Source organism: Ailuropoda melanoleuca, chromosome 5 (assembly GCF_002007445.2).
Source record: "Ailuropoda melanoleuca isolate Jingjing chromosome 5, ASM200744v2, whole genome shotgun sequence".
NCBI lineage: Eukaryota > Metazoa > Chordata > Mammalia > Carnivora > Ursidae > Ailuropoda > Ailuropoda melanoleuca.
Window position 1 is genome coordinate 115,734,620 of NC_048222.1, and position 16,549 is coordinate 115,751,168.

General features: G+C 39.0%; 2 long non-coding RNA genes across 2 annotated transcripts in view; both read left to right on the plus strand.

Moving 5' to 3' along the window:
- Nucleotides 1–6,417, plus strand: part of LOC117802428 — a 55,670-nt gene extending 49,253 nt beyond the window's left edge. The window contains exons 4-6 of the long non-coding RNA XR_004625835.1: nt 779–847; nt 3,848–4,262; nt 6,364–6,417. This is a non-coding gene — a long non-coding RNA (uncharacterized LOC117802428). The remainder of the gene's footprint in view (nt 1–778; nt 848–3,847; nt 4,263–6,363) is intronic.
- An 80-nt stretch (nt 6,418–6,497) lies between these two features.
- On the plus strand, nt 6,498–16,464 carry LOC117802429. Its single transcript, XR_004625836.1, has 3 exons — nt 6,498–6,552; nt 14,757–14,895; nt 16,349–16,464. It is a non-coding gene; the product is annotated as an uncharacterized LOC117802429 (long non-coding RNA).
- The last annotated feature ends 85 nt before the right edge of the window (nt 16,465–16,549 follow it).

The following is a 16,549-nucleotide window of genomic DNA, read 5'->3' on the forward strand; positions in this document are numbered from 1 at the left end:
AAATCTCTTATCCTAAATGTAGTAAAATCAGTAGGGACAAATGAACCTAGCACTTAGACGCACACACACACGCACACGCACATGCACACACAAATTCAAATCTACAATTTTGGATTCAGAGTAGATCAGAAGCAAAAACTAATAAACCCAAAACTGTTTGCTGACCATTAGGCATGTCTAAGTGACATCAGATGAAAAAACGTTGACAGGAAGAAGAATATTTAACTTGGGGATGATGATTCTTGTAGATATGGAAAAGGTAAGGAGAGTGTTTACAGCATGTGACATATTTGAAGCACTTTCCTGTAGGAGATAAGTTAGATTTATTTGATGCAGTTTCAAAAGGACTGAGAGAAAAATTTGGAGCAAACTGTGAAAGCTTCACGTTGAGAAATTGGAGCTCAACATGAGGAAGATGTTATCAACACAAAATTTTCAAAAGTAGATTTGCTTGTGAGACCCAGAGCTGTGCTGACTGGCAGTGAATTGTCACGTAACCACCTGTTAAGGATAATAGGAGTTTCCTGCTTTGGTTAGGAGCTTGACTAACTTGCCTGTTTAGATGTTTTCCTTTAGGTTAAACCAATTTGATAGGTTCTTTTTTTGTTGTTGTTGTTCCACAGGATCGCATTTTGGGGTGTTTTCTGAAATAAAGTGACAAGGTAGTGGTAGTTATGGGGTGACCCATATTAATAACCATCATAATAACCACCATATTATTTTTTAAACGTGGTCTTTATAACACCGACTTTCCTCTCCTGTTACTTCTTTATCTCAGGATAAAACGTATCTAATGCTACCTGCTGGTGCTGGATGACAGAAATTCTATGGTGCTTGCCTATTTCAGGTGTGTGTTGGTAGCTGCTTATACACAAACACAAGCATGTCCACATTCTCAGAAGTGTTGAACCAGAGGTCACGGTATGCATGCCTGCATGATTATAGCATCCTTTTAATTTGGCTTGTACTGTTTTGGACTTTTTTGATTTTAATGCTCTTCAAGATGTAATCAGTAGTGGACAAAAGGGAATTGGCCATAAGTTTTCCAGACCCTGTTGTATTTCATTCTCTCATGAAAGTGTGGGCTTTTGCAATCTGCTTCATTTTCCAGGGATAAATTTGAATTATGCAGAATAGAGATGAGTTATTGATCTGATGGCCCATGTGTTAGTATTCCTGGCCCTCACTGCCTATACCTAAGCCATATTAGCCGTATTTTAAGTGCTCACTGGCCACCTGTCACTAGCAGCTACTGTATTTCACGTTGTTGGCCTAGACCTTTAAGGGCGCCCCGTAGGAATGACACATAAACTTCTAGGGGTTTGCCATATGAACAAAACCTCCTTCTTAACTCTACTTCTTCTTTCTTTCCTCAGTATCTCTCTTGGGTTATCTGTCTATCATCTATTATCTGTCTATCTATCATTTAGTTTTAATGGTCTTTAAGTATCCTATGGTCCTGTCTCTCTGTCTTTCCAAAATAATTTACCCCATTTTTAGAAACCTTTGAGTCCCAAGTCTACTCTTGTGTCTCATCAATTACAGAACAGGAGTTTAGTCTTTTTTGTTCACTGACATATCCCTGAACCCTAGAAAAGTTTCTAACATGTAGATAAGAATTAAGAAAAATTGGTCAAATGAATGAGTAGATAAATGAATGACTTTATACTCCAAATTAAACTATGGGTTGAAAGTGTTTCCAGCTCTAACAGATTTCTTCACTTATTTGGGGAGAGGAGTGACAAGAAGATGATCCAACTTGGTGAGACTTTTTTTAATCCTCCAAGGAAAATTTTTTAAAAACTTAATATCCTACAGAGATTAATTTCCTCTGTTTGATAATCCTATCCTACCTGTTAACATAATTTTGATCTAATTACCAAGAGATATTGGCTGTTTTCGTGATGCAGGTTTTGTTACAGATCCTTTTAAATTAATTTGAAGATAAAGGGTCTGCTACCAATGGTGATATCTTGTTATAGTGCTAAAATAAAGACTAAGCTTATCAAATATATTTTATATGTATATATCTTGAGGGCTGTAAGTAACTCTTTTTCTTTTACCAGCTTAGCCCAGTGCCTTAAATGTAACAGGCCATCCATACACATTGTTCCGTCATTCAGCAAAGCTAAGCAGTGCCCTAATCACGTAGAACACCTCAGTCAACAGATCAGATGAAAATCCTTGCCCTCATAGAGCTTACATTTAAGTAGAAGGATAAGAAGAAAGAAAAATAGTAACCACAATCACAATAAATAAGGAAAAAATACACTTTATTACACAGTGATCAAGGGAATGGGGAAAAAAGTAGAGCAGGAATAAGGAATTGTTGGGGGAGAGGGATGAGTTGTAACTTGAAGTAGGCAATGAATTAAAACATTTTAACTGAGGTCCCAATGCTCTGATCACATACAATATATTGTAATTTTAAAAGAGAAAGAGTAGTAGTATGCACACATTATTTACATGTATAAAAATGCAACTATTTTTTAATAAGAAATTTTATTTGTATAATACTACTTGGCAGCCCTTTAGCTTGCATGAGACTGAATTGCTATTAGCTGAAAGGTAATGATAGAGGGCTGTGCAACCAACTGGGGAAAATATAATCAAGGAAAATATATATGCATTACTGAATAACCTTTATTTAATAAAGAATAGAAAAGATCATGCCAACCAATTTTGAGGAGTTTAATAAATATGTTGCAAATACCAATTATAATAAACCAATAATGACAATGACCTAAAGGGGGCAGAATTATAAAATTATATTTGAAAAGGACACATAACATACAGCATCAGAATTATAGATATTTAGAAAATAGTAATGAAGAAAGAGGGGCCATATCAACTTAGAAGTTACAGACATTAAATGGGGCTCTTCAGATTATATGTCAAAAATAAATCATAGGAGCAAGGAGCCACCCAGATTTATTCACATTCATAACCCTATAAAAATTAACTTTTTAGCCACGTTACATTAGGACAGCCATTAAGTTGAAAATAACTTGAGATTGTTAGAGAAAGCAGCATGGTTGACGACATTATAGCAATCTTTAATCATAGATGTGAGTTTGGTCTCCAGTGTGGCACTACCAAGTGACTTCCCATGTTTGCTGCCATAAATGAACTGGTTGTACGCATGCTCAGTAAGATGATTTTAACTCTAGAATTATATGACCCAAGCCTGTCCAAAAATTCTTCTGGATTATTTTAACTAAAATAAATAATTACCTGGGTTTAGAGAACTGGATTGGTACTGTTAAAAATCACAGGGGGCGCCTGGGTGGCGCAGTCGTTAAGCATCTGCCTTTGGCTCAGGGCGTGATCCTGGTGTTCTGGGATCCAGCCCCATATTAGGCTCCTGCTCTGGGAGCCTGCTTCTTCCTCTCCCACTCCCCCTGCTTGTGTTCCCTCTCTCGCTGGCTGTCTCTCTCTGTCAAATTAATGAATAAAATCTTTAAAAAAAATCATATAATCCCCCATCGTGAACCCAAGATCATGCAGCTATTTATCAGCATAAATTTTCCTTTTAGTTGGCCCCTTATGCAATTGGAAGCTTTTATTTCCCTTCTGATACCAATTCGTTCTGTCATTATGTTGGAAATGTAATGGTAGAGGATTAGGTGGGCATAAAGCTATAGGGTTTGTCCTGATACAAAACACATTTGTAAAAGTTTTTTTTTTATATCAAATAGGTAGCAGAGAAATATCAATACCCTTAGTCATAATGGCCTCAATACCAGCAACTTAACAGTAAATTAATGGGATACAAAAAATAAAAGTCTCTGATATAAAGACTTGAAATAGTTTCAGATCATCATTATGTTATCTTACCATTCCTCAGGAGAGTTCCACTTTCAAGATGCCGGTGTGAAGAGTTCTGTGGACCTGATCTCCAGGGAAACAAGCAAAAGTAGTGAAAACTATAGGACATCATCCAACTACTTAAAGTGTCTGGAAAAAAAACATTAGGGTACACAGCAAAGAAGCAAAGGCAGAAACATGTATTCAGTCAAAGCTACTGAAGTCCAGAAAGATGCTGTATGTGAGCATCGGTGGTATTCAAGCCATAGCACACCTCCCCTTTCTTCCCCCTTCTAGTTCAGGTTCACAGAAGCTTCATCCGGGGTGGGCATGGCCAAGAAGATGGGCCTCCTTGACCCCTCAGCTCCAATCAAAGCTTACTTTATCACATTCCAGGGACAATCACCAGCATTCCTCATTCCCTCCAGCTACGAGCTGAAGAGGTAAAATTCCTGGTGAGTGTGGCTGAGGGGCTGCCCTCTTCTACTCTGCCCCTAACCATAGGACGGAGACTCTACCACATACAGGGAAGGTTGAAAATATTTGCATCAAGATGGCCTTCACCCTGGCTCGCTCACAGGAGACAGGTGCCATGATGGGAGAGGCAAGTGCAGAAATCCAGAGGCTGGTACCATGTCCAGGGCCCAGAACAGTGGCTCACAGAGTTTGTCCAGGAGGAGAGGCAGCTCATGGGAAAAGAAAGCTCTGTAGCTCTTCCTAAAGGAATAATCAATTCATGCATTCATGGAATAAGAGAAAGATCATACAATCTTCACAAAAGGTATTGAAAAAAGGCATTTAGTGAATTACACAATGATTGTGGTAAAAAAAAAAGAATTGGGAAACTAAAACAAGGATAAAATTTCCTTATTCTGGTATAACTTTTCTAAAAGAGAAAATCTTATGGCATGCATCATATTAATGGTGAAATATTGAAATCTATTCCCCTCACATGAGGAAGGGAAGACAAGAAGGCCCTCTATTACTTCTATTCATTATTGTGCTTGAGACACTAGCCACACAACAAAGCAAAAGTAAATATCCAAACACATACATAAATAATATTGGAAAGTAGAAAACAAATTGCCATTTACTCATGGATAATTTTATTGTATACATAGAAATCCAAAAAAATCTGTAAATAAGTTATTAGAACAAATACATGCATTTAGCAAGATTGCTGGATAGAACTTTACATTTATAAATCTTATTTTATATCACAACGAAGGATTTTAAATTTTGCAAAAAGTACTAAAAGAATAGAAATATATTTTCTGCTTTCCAAATGAAGAGCAAGAGTGGAATACAATGTAAGGAATGTGAAGACTACCAAAGCCGGCTGTCAAGGAAGGGCGACTGAAAATTAGCAATGACTTAGGAGGTGGGACAGGGTCATTCGTACATTTGCCCTGGGCTCTCTTTCTAATCTGTGTGCTGTTCGGTATCACAGAGGGCTGGATGCCGGAAAAACGACCTGCCAGACATTTCTTTGCCAGCTGGCTTCTCTTAGGCTCTGATAGTGTAGCAAAGTCACTGGCAGGTGATTGGAAAGTGGCTGGGAGAGAGAAGCCAAAACCCTACACCTTTCTGGGGAGATGAGTAGAGCTTTCAGCAGAGCCTTCAGCAGCAGTGCCAAAGGGTGATGCGGGAGCACCGGGTTCCTCCCCCAGCGGCAGGGGTTCTGCGGGAGCGGGAGGAGGGCGGGTAGCCAAGCAACAGTAGCAGCAGGTGCTTTAGCAGCCCGGGCTCACCTGCCCTGCCCCCATTTGCCCCCTGACAGCGTGAGGAGCTTTGCGCCCAGGGTTGCTGCCCGAGCACCAGGAGAATGGGCCGTGGATTTCTGCAAGGCCCTTCAGCAGCGCTTCTGAACAGCACCAGGGACAGAGGGGTCCAGCAGCTGCAGCTGGGCAGGGACTGCGTGACACCATGTCCCCTCCGCTCCTGTAGCCTAGGATGGCGGGTGGCTTCCTGCAAATCTTAATCATCCACGAACTTGTCCTTTTCTAGCTACTCCAGCCCTTCTGAAACCCTTTGCACCTTATTTCGTGTATTAAATTTCCTCCAGGTGAAATACCAATTGAAGTTTCTATTTTCCTGACTGAACAATGATACTGATGATATAAGATGGGAGTATAATACTGCAGAAACTGAACCCTTTTTTCCTCCGTCTTGTCTTCCACATTTTACTCCGATTTAATTTAATAGTATTTATTTTTAAATTTACATATCTAGAATAAGTTCTCTCACTGATTTAATACATACCATGTAAGCAAATTGAAAAATTGCCTAGTAAAATATATCTCAAATAGGTATAAGAATATTAAATCAAGAAAAATATTACATTTTATGCTTTGCGTTTTACAATATTAAAATACAGTAAGTTCTTCTGGAATTTAATACATGGAGTATAAATAATAACTTAAATCAAGATAAGCATCATATGATAAGTAAATACATTTTCCTTTCTCCTTAAAATTATTTGGGGGGCACATATAGAGAAGAAAATATGATTATACTTTTATTTATTTCTAAAATTTATTTATTCATTTTTCAGAGAGAGAGAGAGAGAGAAAGAGAGAGAGCGTGCGTGCCTGTGAGCAGGGGGAGGGGCAGAGGGAGAAGAGAAAGAGAATCTCAAGCAGACTCCCCACTGATCACGGAGCCCAGTGTGGGGCTTGATCCCAGGACCCTGAGATCACAACCTGAGCAGAAACCAAGAGTCAAACACTCAACTGACTGAACCACGTAGGTACCCCTGATTATACTTTCAGAGTAGAAATCTCTCATAATATTTCTTTACTAGAATTCAAGTTTCATATTTTGATTTTTTTAGGACTTGTCACAATGGACCTATTACTAAGTAGTATTTCCTGATTATGTTTAAATTATGATAGCTTATTTCTCCATTGAATTTCAAGGAACGTGATATAATTCACTATGTATACTTATGAGTTGTTATAATTACAGAAGGAAACAATACATATAAAAATGAAAACATAATTTTAGATGTAGGAAAAAAGCTTAACTTTTACTTACATTTATCAGTGAAACCTGTGACGCAGCAGGAGTGAATGAGGTCAAAGACAGCTGGTATAAGAGGATGTGCTTATGTAGTTTTGTGCATTGTGGTGCGCTCCTTTGTCTAGGGAAGTTCTCCACATCGAGAAATAATAGATATTTGTATAAAAGAGCTCTATAAGCCAAGATTTTCTGAAGATGACTGAAAGATTTGTTGAGAGTGATTGAAACCTCAATCATTAGACTACTGATTAAATTAGACATACAGAAATTATACATATTTTTACATAATATTTTGATATAGGATTTTTTTCCACTTCCTTGTTTATGTCTGATCCTCTTTTGGACCAGATTACCTTCAGATGGTATAATGTAGAGGAAAAAGAGTATGTCCTTTGGATGTCAGCTGTGTGGTCCAGTTCCTGGTTTCATTACCAGCTGTGCAGTCTTGGATGCATTCCTTAATCTCCCTGTAATTCAGAAATGTCATTGTTAAACCTTATGAGTGTAAAATTGATAATATTCACAACTACTTAGCAAGGTGTCTGCTACAGTCTCTGTATATCATCACATTAAGATTCTTATCACTGGAAGTGGAGGACAAAAGAGTCAAAGTCAACCCTTTGCACTTTAGAATAGGTTCTTGAAGTCCATTTCATAGATTATATAATTAAAACCGGGCTTTCATTCGCAAAGGACAAACACTTGAAAGCAATTTTCTAAATTCCAAAATCTTTCCTTTAAACATCAGGAACAAAACCTTGGAGGATCGAGCATGAAGCTTTTACTACATACCATGAAATAGGAAGGATGATTTAGGAGAAATTTCCTGCCAAACAGAGAGATGAGATGAAAGTCCCTCCAGCTAGAGGAAAGCAGAGAAGTGTACATTCAGGCTTCAAAGTGGAGCCTACTCCCATAGCTTTGGTAATTTCAAGAGAGGGAGTATGTTCTCTGTGGCCACATGGGAGGCAGGGCTTTATAATGCTCCCCAATTGGGATGACCAGAGGATTTTATATGAAGGTTTTTCATTCCATGCAGAAAGAGTGCTTGGATTACATCTTCTGTTACATCCCAAAGTTTGGAAACACCTGGTGTGGAGGAAAATCAAGAAATTGATTTATGTGCTAATAAAGAGCATCTGATCGCAATGAAGGTTAGTATATTATAGGAGGCCCGGGGCAGAGGTAAGGAATAAAGAGAGTACACACACATCAAGACCACGCTAGGGGCTCGGTCCTGAGCAAGGACGCTGTCCACCTACGAAAGCCAGATGGGAACACTTTACATCAGCTGCAGACACAGAGAACAAATGTGGTCATAAAATATCAACAGGGAATGTGATATAGACCATTGGAATGTGAGGAGTACCCTTGTAAAATGCATTCCCCCACCCGCTCTGCTGTGATGACCTGTCAGCAAATTCTTGCTCTCGAAAGGTTTCTCAAGGAGGAGGAGGTCAAGAGGCAAGTGCACAGACAAGCACATATTGCTGATATTTCTATTAATTAAGAATTAAACCAAAGAGAACATATCAACCAGATGTGACTGAGCTACCTGCAGAAGCCTAGGGACATTTTTAAAAAATGGACTTTAGCTTCTAGAGCAATTTTAGGTTCATAGCAAAAGTAAGCAGAAGTTACAGAGATGGCCCATAGAGCCCGTGAGTCTTCACGTGCGGACCCTCATCACAGTGGGAACTCGTTACAGTTGATGAACCCACATTGACACATTATTACCCAGAGCCCATAGATTACCTGAGGGTTTTTTGAGTCTTAATTTGTCCTTCACTTTTGAAGGATAATTTGCAGGGTACAGATTAAAAGGTTGGTGTTTTATTTTCTCTCAACAGTTTAAATATTTCACTCCACTTTCTTCTTGCTTGCTGGTTTCGGAGAAGTCAGATGTAATTTTTTGTTCCTCTCTTGGTAAGGTGTTTATTCTTTTGGTTTCTCTCAGGATTTTTAAAAAAGAATTGATTAATTTATTTATCAGAGAGAGAGAGAAAGCGCGAGCCAGGGGAGGGGCAGGCAGAGGGTGAAGCAGGCTCCCTGCTGAGCACGGAGCTTGATGTGGGACTAGATCTGAGCACCCTGGGATGATGATCTGAGCGGAAGGCAGATGCTTAACCGACTGAGCCACCCAGGTATCCCTCTCTCAGGATTTTTTACCTTTCATTTTCCATAGTTTGAAAATGATATCCCTGGGTATACTTTTGTTTGTTGGTTGGTTGGTTTTGGATTGGTTTTTTTGGCATTTATCCTACATGGAGTTCTCTTAACTTTCTGGATCTTTAGTTTGGTGTCTGATATTAATTTAGTTAAATTCTCAGTCATCATTTCAAATATTGCTTCTGTTCATTTACCTTTCTTCTCCTTCCAGTATTCCAAGTCCATGCATGTTACACTTTTTTTAGTTGTCCCACAATTCATGGATATTCTGCTCTGCTTTTCTTTTTACAGTTTTTTTCTCCTTTTTGCTTTAAAATTTTGGAAGTTTCTATTGAGATATCCCAAGTGTAGCAATTCTTTCCTTAGATACACACAATCTACTAATAAGCATTCTTCGAAGGCATTCTTCAATTCACTTGCAGTGTTTTTGATCTCTAGAATTTCTTTTTGTTTCTTCGGATTGCCATCTCTATATTGCCCATGTGTCTTGCATGGCTTTATCCTTTAGAGCCCTTATCATTTTAATAATGTTTTAACTTCCTGATCTGATAATTCTAAAATCCCTGATGTGTCTGCTTCTAAAGCCTACTTTGTCTCTTTAAAGTGTGTTTTGCCTTGTAGAATGTCTTATAATTTTTTTTTTCTAGATGCGCTGTGCGGCCTAAAAGAAGCTGCTTTAAATAGGCCATTAGTAAGGTGGGGAGGGGAGGTGTGCGGGAGAGGGGAGGTGTGTGGGGGAAGGGAGGTGTGTGGGGGAGGGGCAGCATTCCATAGTCTTTTGAGAAGGTCTTGGTCTTTTACTGAGCCTCTGCCTCTGGATTTTCAGCTTCACTGGTGCTTCTCCCTCGTGCCCTTTCTCTTTACCCTCCTCAGGTGGGGCAGGAGAGCAAGACTGGGCTGCAATTGGGTCCTTCACTTCCCCCAGGCCAGTTAGACTCGGATAAACATCAGCAGGTGAGGCTGCAGTTAAATAGTTTCTCCTGAGGGCAGACGTTATAAAGCGGAACGGAATGTTCCGGTGTATTTCAAAATGGCTTCTTTCTCATCTCCTGCCGAAAGCAAGAGAGGATATTTATTTCTTAGCTGTTTACTGTCAGAACCTGGTAGAACTCTAGCAGGCAGAGCTCAGAAAAGTGTGGGTACCCCTGGACTTTTTATCTCTCAGGCTTGTCCACGCGGACAACCAGTTCATCCATTGCAGGTTTCATACCCCCGCACTGGCTCTACAGACGCTTCAGCCCCTGGGTTTCTGCTCCCCTAAGTTGTGTTTCTCTATATTCACCTGCCGGTGAATTTGGTGACAGCAGTTTGCCCTGTGACCCCAGTTCCCTTTGGGAATCTAAAAAGAGTTGTTGATTTTTCAGTTCTGCTACTCACTTGTTAGGACAGAGTGGCAACTTCCAAACTTCTATGTGCAACAGGAAACTGGAAATCTGGATTACATTTTTAAAAGGAGGCTCAGAGAGCAAGTTGAACTCGGCGGGGAGAAATACAGAAAGTTATGTTTCTGCACATCTGAATGATAATGGATAAATATCAAACTTGCTGTAAATCAGATTTATGCACACGCACACCATACAACACACACACTTAGGAAGCATCCTCACTAAACCATGACTGTGTTGTGAGGGAGAGAGAGCACAGGACTTCTTTTCTAGGCCCCTCCTTTTCCTCTTCTGTCTGCGCGGGCCTCATTTTGCAGCAGTTCTCACTCCCACCCCACTCTTGCCGCAGCCAGTTTAGGACAGAGAAGTCACTTTGTTCCAAAACCATTCCTTCTAAATTCTTAGTCCTCGTGTTTGCAAACACTTGCTATTCCCTGCCTGCATGGTGTTTATATTTGCATTGTTTCTCAGTTATGTTCTCTCATCCTCATTCTTTAGCCATGGTGGCGGTTTCTGTGAGTTTCTGAGTTCTGTAGCCCTCTATCCAAAACGAACATCTTTAATCGCACATCTCGCTCCTGTGTTTCTGTATTTGTCCTGCTGTGCAATCAGCATTCTGGACGATGTGTCAGTGGGAGGGTCCTTTTACATCACCTTTGGCAGGATGAGTTGCTTTGTGCCCAGAATTGACCTGAAAGGTGGATCCTAGGTGCCTAACAAGGTCGTGTTTCCTATTGAAACATGGCTGTTCCCTTGTCAGCAGCAGCTGCAGAGTGTTAGCTCTTAAATATCCCTTCCAATAGTAGATAGGCAGCAAGAGTTCTGTTGTTCCCAACTAAAGATCTAACATAGAAATGATGATACTTTTCATTATGAAGATTGAGAATAGTGTTTCGTGGTGTTCATTCTTCAAAGAAAACTAAATACAGTATTTCACAACCCAAAATCGATTGCTTGTTATTGTATTCAATTTTCAATACTTTTGAGTGCATTTGGAAGGTATGAACTGTAAGTCACTGAAGAAGTTAATTTTCCTGGTTGAGGAAATCTAATCACAAAGGAACCAAATTGTAGCTTCACACACCAGTTTTGATTACCTTTCTACAAGCAGTTAGAATGTTATTTTCAAAGCTGCAGAGCAATTAATGGCTAGAGCTGCAGGAAGTATTTAATTGAGTATTGATTTAAGGCCAAGCTGTTGTTTGGCTGAGGCATTGCATTATAATTAATGGACCTTAACCAGAGTTTAATTTTTCTACACTATACCTGATTTTTAAGCATTATAATAGCAACCCTCCAATAATCCATAGAGGGAGACTCGAATATTTCCTATTAACTTTTTAAAATTTTGAGTGAATTTTTAACATACCCAGAAGACTTCTGACTTTTGACGTTAACTTCAAAGTCCATAGCATGTGTAATATATTTAAGATTAAATTCTCCCATTGACATATTGCCAATTAGTCAATAAGTTCATTCATACAAATTTAATGCAGGGTAATGGTACTGATGGCATGATTTACTGAGGACTATGCCTTATACTTCCCTGGAGTTCTTTAGACAAATAACAGCTTTTCACTTGTTTGAGATAGTGCTGAATACCTAAGTAATGCTGAATGCTTACTTGAAGGGCAGAGGATGGGGAAAAATTCCTTTTAAGGGCTCATCCGTAATAACATTCAATGATTAGTCCCTATAGAATGACAGAAATATATGAGTTTGTAAGTTTGAAAATAGCCATCTGGTCACTTTATGATTTGGCATATTACTTAAAATCTAGCCTTGTTACATTTAAGACGATAACTTGAATTTTTATCTGTTTAAATACGTATCAAATGTATAGCGTCATTGGAATCTATAGGTATGCAAAAATGAACAAAACATAGGAATGGCCCTCTACGCATGTTACAGCCTGTTTTGAACACAGGCATTGCAGAAATAACTAAACCGTATGGGAATATGTAATACATACTGTAATAAGGAATAACTTACTAGTTAATTTTAGAAAGTTTTTTTTAACAGATTTATCAGCCATCTCATTTTCTTTGTCCTACTTACAAGTCCTTACCTTTCCCTCCAGTCACTATTACCACTAAATCCCCTTAATTTCCAGGCTTATCAACATTACCCAAAGGTTGCTGCAAAGAATTCTGCATGCAGCATAAAGGTTTCTGTCTTTTCAATCTCCTCTTGCTATCTTAACATATGAGACTTGCTGTTTGTTTCTGCTGTGGGGTGGTTTGGGGATTTGTTGTAATCCCAGCGGCAATTTCAAGTCTGGCAACTGCTACTCCCTTTCTGAAGTGTGGAACATCTACTTTGTGTCAGCTCCCCTGAGAACTCACACACTGGGGAAAAAGCAATGGAACACTTGCAGGAAGGGTTATACTGGCTGAATTTTAAAACACTTCAATGGATTCAAGACTCTAGTACGATTTAACGATCGTGTAGCCCAGAGCATAATTGGTTGATCTATCAGAAAGTAGGCGTTCAGGATTAACCATGCGGATCTTAGCTATGAGTCACTGAGTGACCTTTAATTTATCCTGCATCTTCAAAATTAAGTGGTGTGAAGAAAAATAAGGAGGAAGGTTGTGGATTTATTTCCATTTCAGATCAACCAAGTCACCTGCTGGTAAAACAGCATAAAAACTTAGCATGTTTATAACTATATTCCTTTTGGTCACTAATCAGTAGATCCTAGGGGGTGGAGCTGTGTTGGAATATGTATGTACTGATGAAAAGGATAATTCTCATCTTTTTGTGACTGTATTTTATATATAACCAAGTCTGAATGTCACTTAACATTTGCAGAATCGTCAGTTCACTTAAAGAATTTTTCCTCCTTACGCCCTGATATTTATTCACTTGGACTTCATTTGACATATATGATGAAAATTCAAAATCTTTTTTGAGTGTGTGTGTTTGTACGACTTAACTGGGCCCTCCAGCAATGCTATAGGAAAACGATTTCTTAAATACTAATTATCAACAAACTGGTTCCAATACAATTGAGCCTTTTATTTTTGTATAGAAATGTTTCCACAATGAACACGAAGAACTATGACTATATGGTAGTACCAGAGGAATTCTGGACTCTGCTTTTCTCTCTGTCCGACTGAGTTAGAGACTGGGAAGCAAACATCGAGGGAGCTGCTGAGAACATGGCTTCATCTTAGCCAGGATGTGGACATCTGGGCCTGAAAGTGCTTGTGAATGATACGGTTACCGTGCAGGGCACAACTAGGGTAAACTTGGAAAGGACAGGCATCTTGTTCAATGAATGAATAAATGAGGGAGTGAATGAATGACAGAATGAAAGAAGAGCCAGTACTGTTGTTGACCACCTGTGTTTTCTCACTTCTCATAGTGACTGGGGAAATGTAATCAAGGAGACCCATCTAAGTAGCAATAGCAGTGATAACAAAAAGTGTTTGAACCCTCATGGTAGAGGCACTGGAAGTGGAAACCCAAGCCACACCCGCATCCATTCCTTACCAGGGATTCTGTAGAGATGGAAAGGAAAGCAAAGCACAGACTTCATCTATGATATCCCATTTCAAAGCCCACTATACTGGTTTTTCTATTTTCCATATAAACCATAGGTAAATAACTTCAGGTAATAACTTAAGGCCTCAATTTCCTCATCTTAAAAAGAGGATAATACTAGTTCCTATGTCATAAGGATGGCTTGAGTAGTAAATGAGATACTTTATGTAAACTATTCAGAATAGTTATTGCTGCAGGGAGTCTACTTGGGATTTTCTCTCTCCCTCTGCCCCTCCCCACCCTACTTGCTCACTCTTTCTCTCAAATAAATCTAAAAGAAAAAGAATAGTTCTTGACAAATTTGAAGAATTTTCTAGTAATCAGCAATTATCATCATCTTCATCATCATTATCATCATCATTTCATCTATGAAAAAAAATTTTTTAAGTGGGCTCCATGCTCGGCGTGGAGCCCAACGTGGGTCTTGAACTCATGACCCTGAGCTCAAGACCTGAGCTGAGATCAAGAGTCAAATGCTTAGTTGACTTAGGCACCCCTCATCTGTGGAATTTTGAATGTTTCATCTGTTTCCCTTCTGTAGCCTTTTGAATTATTTTTCTGAAAATGATCACTATTTGCATTTCCGATCGCTAGTTTATCCACTGTATTCTGACAGTCACTCATTGCTGCTCTCTGGTGTTCCAGCTCTGATGTCATTTTCCCTTTCCTTGTGTGATTCCTGTCCTTTTTTCCTCTCTGTGATTTCTAGCTAAGGGAAAGGATATCCCTATTCTCCCTAGTTTCAAGGCAGGCCTAGCTTTCTCAGTTTTTTATAATGCCTTGATAGTAAAACTATACTAATTAGCCTTTCTCTTTCTCTTGTAGATCTCTCTCAAGATCCCCAGGAATTGGTTGGAAAACTACCAGTGTGGACGCTTAGAGTGTTGCACGCACAATGACCTCTCATTCTACGAGTGCCAGTCGGTGGCCCTGGCCAGACCTCAACCGCTGTCTCCCACCTCAGGTACGTTTGCTCATCACTCAGATCACACCTCAAGGTTTGAAAGAATGTCTCTCCCAAAGCTTTTATTTGAAATTCATAATTTTGGTACTGTAAGCTCCAACTGTTACTTCAAAAGATCTCTTTTTGATGTATCTGCACTTGCTACTTCTTCTGTATATAAAGGAGGCAGAGTAGAGACATGGGCAGGTTAAAAGCTCAGGCAGACACAGGGATGTGAGGGAGCGATTGCAAATGCAGGAGTCTCAGAACCTTGAGTTTCAAACTGAAGCAAACTGCTATGACTCTATTGTGTCACAAATATGCATAAGAATACAAGGGAGACCACTTGAAGACCTATGGAGATGTTCTGCATAATCACTTTGTTCAAGGGAATCCCTATTCCATTGACCCCTGAGGTTGGAAATGGTTTAGGAAAATAGCACACTATAAAGACATTATAATGATTGACCTTTCAACATGTATTTAGTTTCTCTATGGAGAACTTATGCTTTTGACTTTTTTGTGAGTCATTTTGGAGAGGGTGAGTGCAAATCTAGTTAGTGACCAAACAGGGAAAAATGTTTATTATTTTAATAATAGAAATACAATGGAGTAGATTAAGAGAACAATTCATTACTCTGTCATGAGAGATTTCAGGAAAAAATTGCCATCAGTTCAACAGAATTAATTTGAGCATCATTATGAGTATGCAAAATTATGTGAAAGAATGGAATTCATAGAGAGGCAGAAATGATAAAGGCATGCTCCAAAGCTACAATATTTCTCATTCTTAAAAGGGATATGAAAATATGAAATAAAGCAATAACTTCGAAAGCAGATGTATGACACTGTGTGTGCCGTTCCGTTGTTATAAATCATAAAAATGTTCCACAATGTAAATGTTTAGGATACTTTTATTGAATTACTGCAACAATAATAACGTGCCACGAAAGAAAGGCATCCATATATATGCTAATTAAGAAAAGGCAACACACTGTAACTACTACACAAATCATAAAATATTCAGTTCATGTTTGTTGAGAATCCAAAGAGGTTCTGTTTTAACTTTATAGGTGCAATTTGGCTGGAAAAGAGGTATATGTGAAGCAGATTGTTAAATGCTCTTTTACTGTTACTCGCTGTTTAACAAGGTGCTCCAGAATGATGAGAGGGAAGGACAACTTGGACTTGAAATACTCTTTTAAATCACTTTGATGAGTTTGAAGAAGGATATTGACTCAAAAAGAAGTATTTGTGCTTTGCAAATCACTTTGATGAGTTTAAGTCTATTGGGTAGCTATTGACCAAGGTGATGTGGTTAAATAGTTGGAATGGTTGGCTATAAGTTTGGTCGTACTTATTTTTTATCTGTGTTTTAAACTCCGAGTGAAAGGCTATAATGAGACCCATAACTCATTCCTTAAATGGCCTTAAATGTATCCTACCAAATTGTCATTGTTCTTTCTACATCCAGGCATGAAGGTACTTAACTATACATGACTGAATTGAGCTACCCTATGACCCAGCCATTGCACTACTGGGGGTTTACCCCAAAGATACAGACGTAGTGAAGAGAAGGGTCATATGCACCCCCATGTTCATAGCAGCATTGTCCACAATAGCTAAATCGTGGAAGGAGCTGAGATGCCCTTCAACAGATGACTGGATTAAGAAG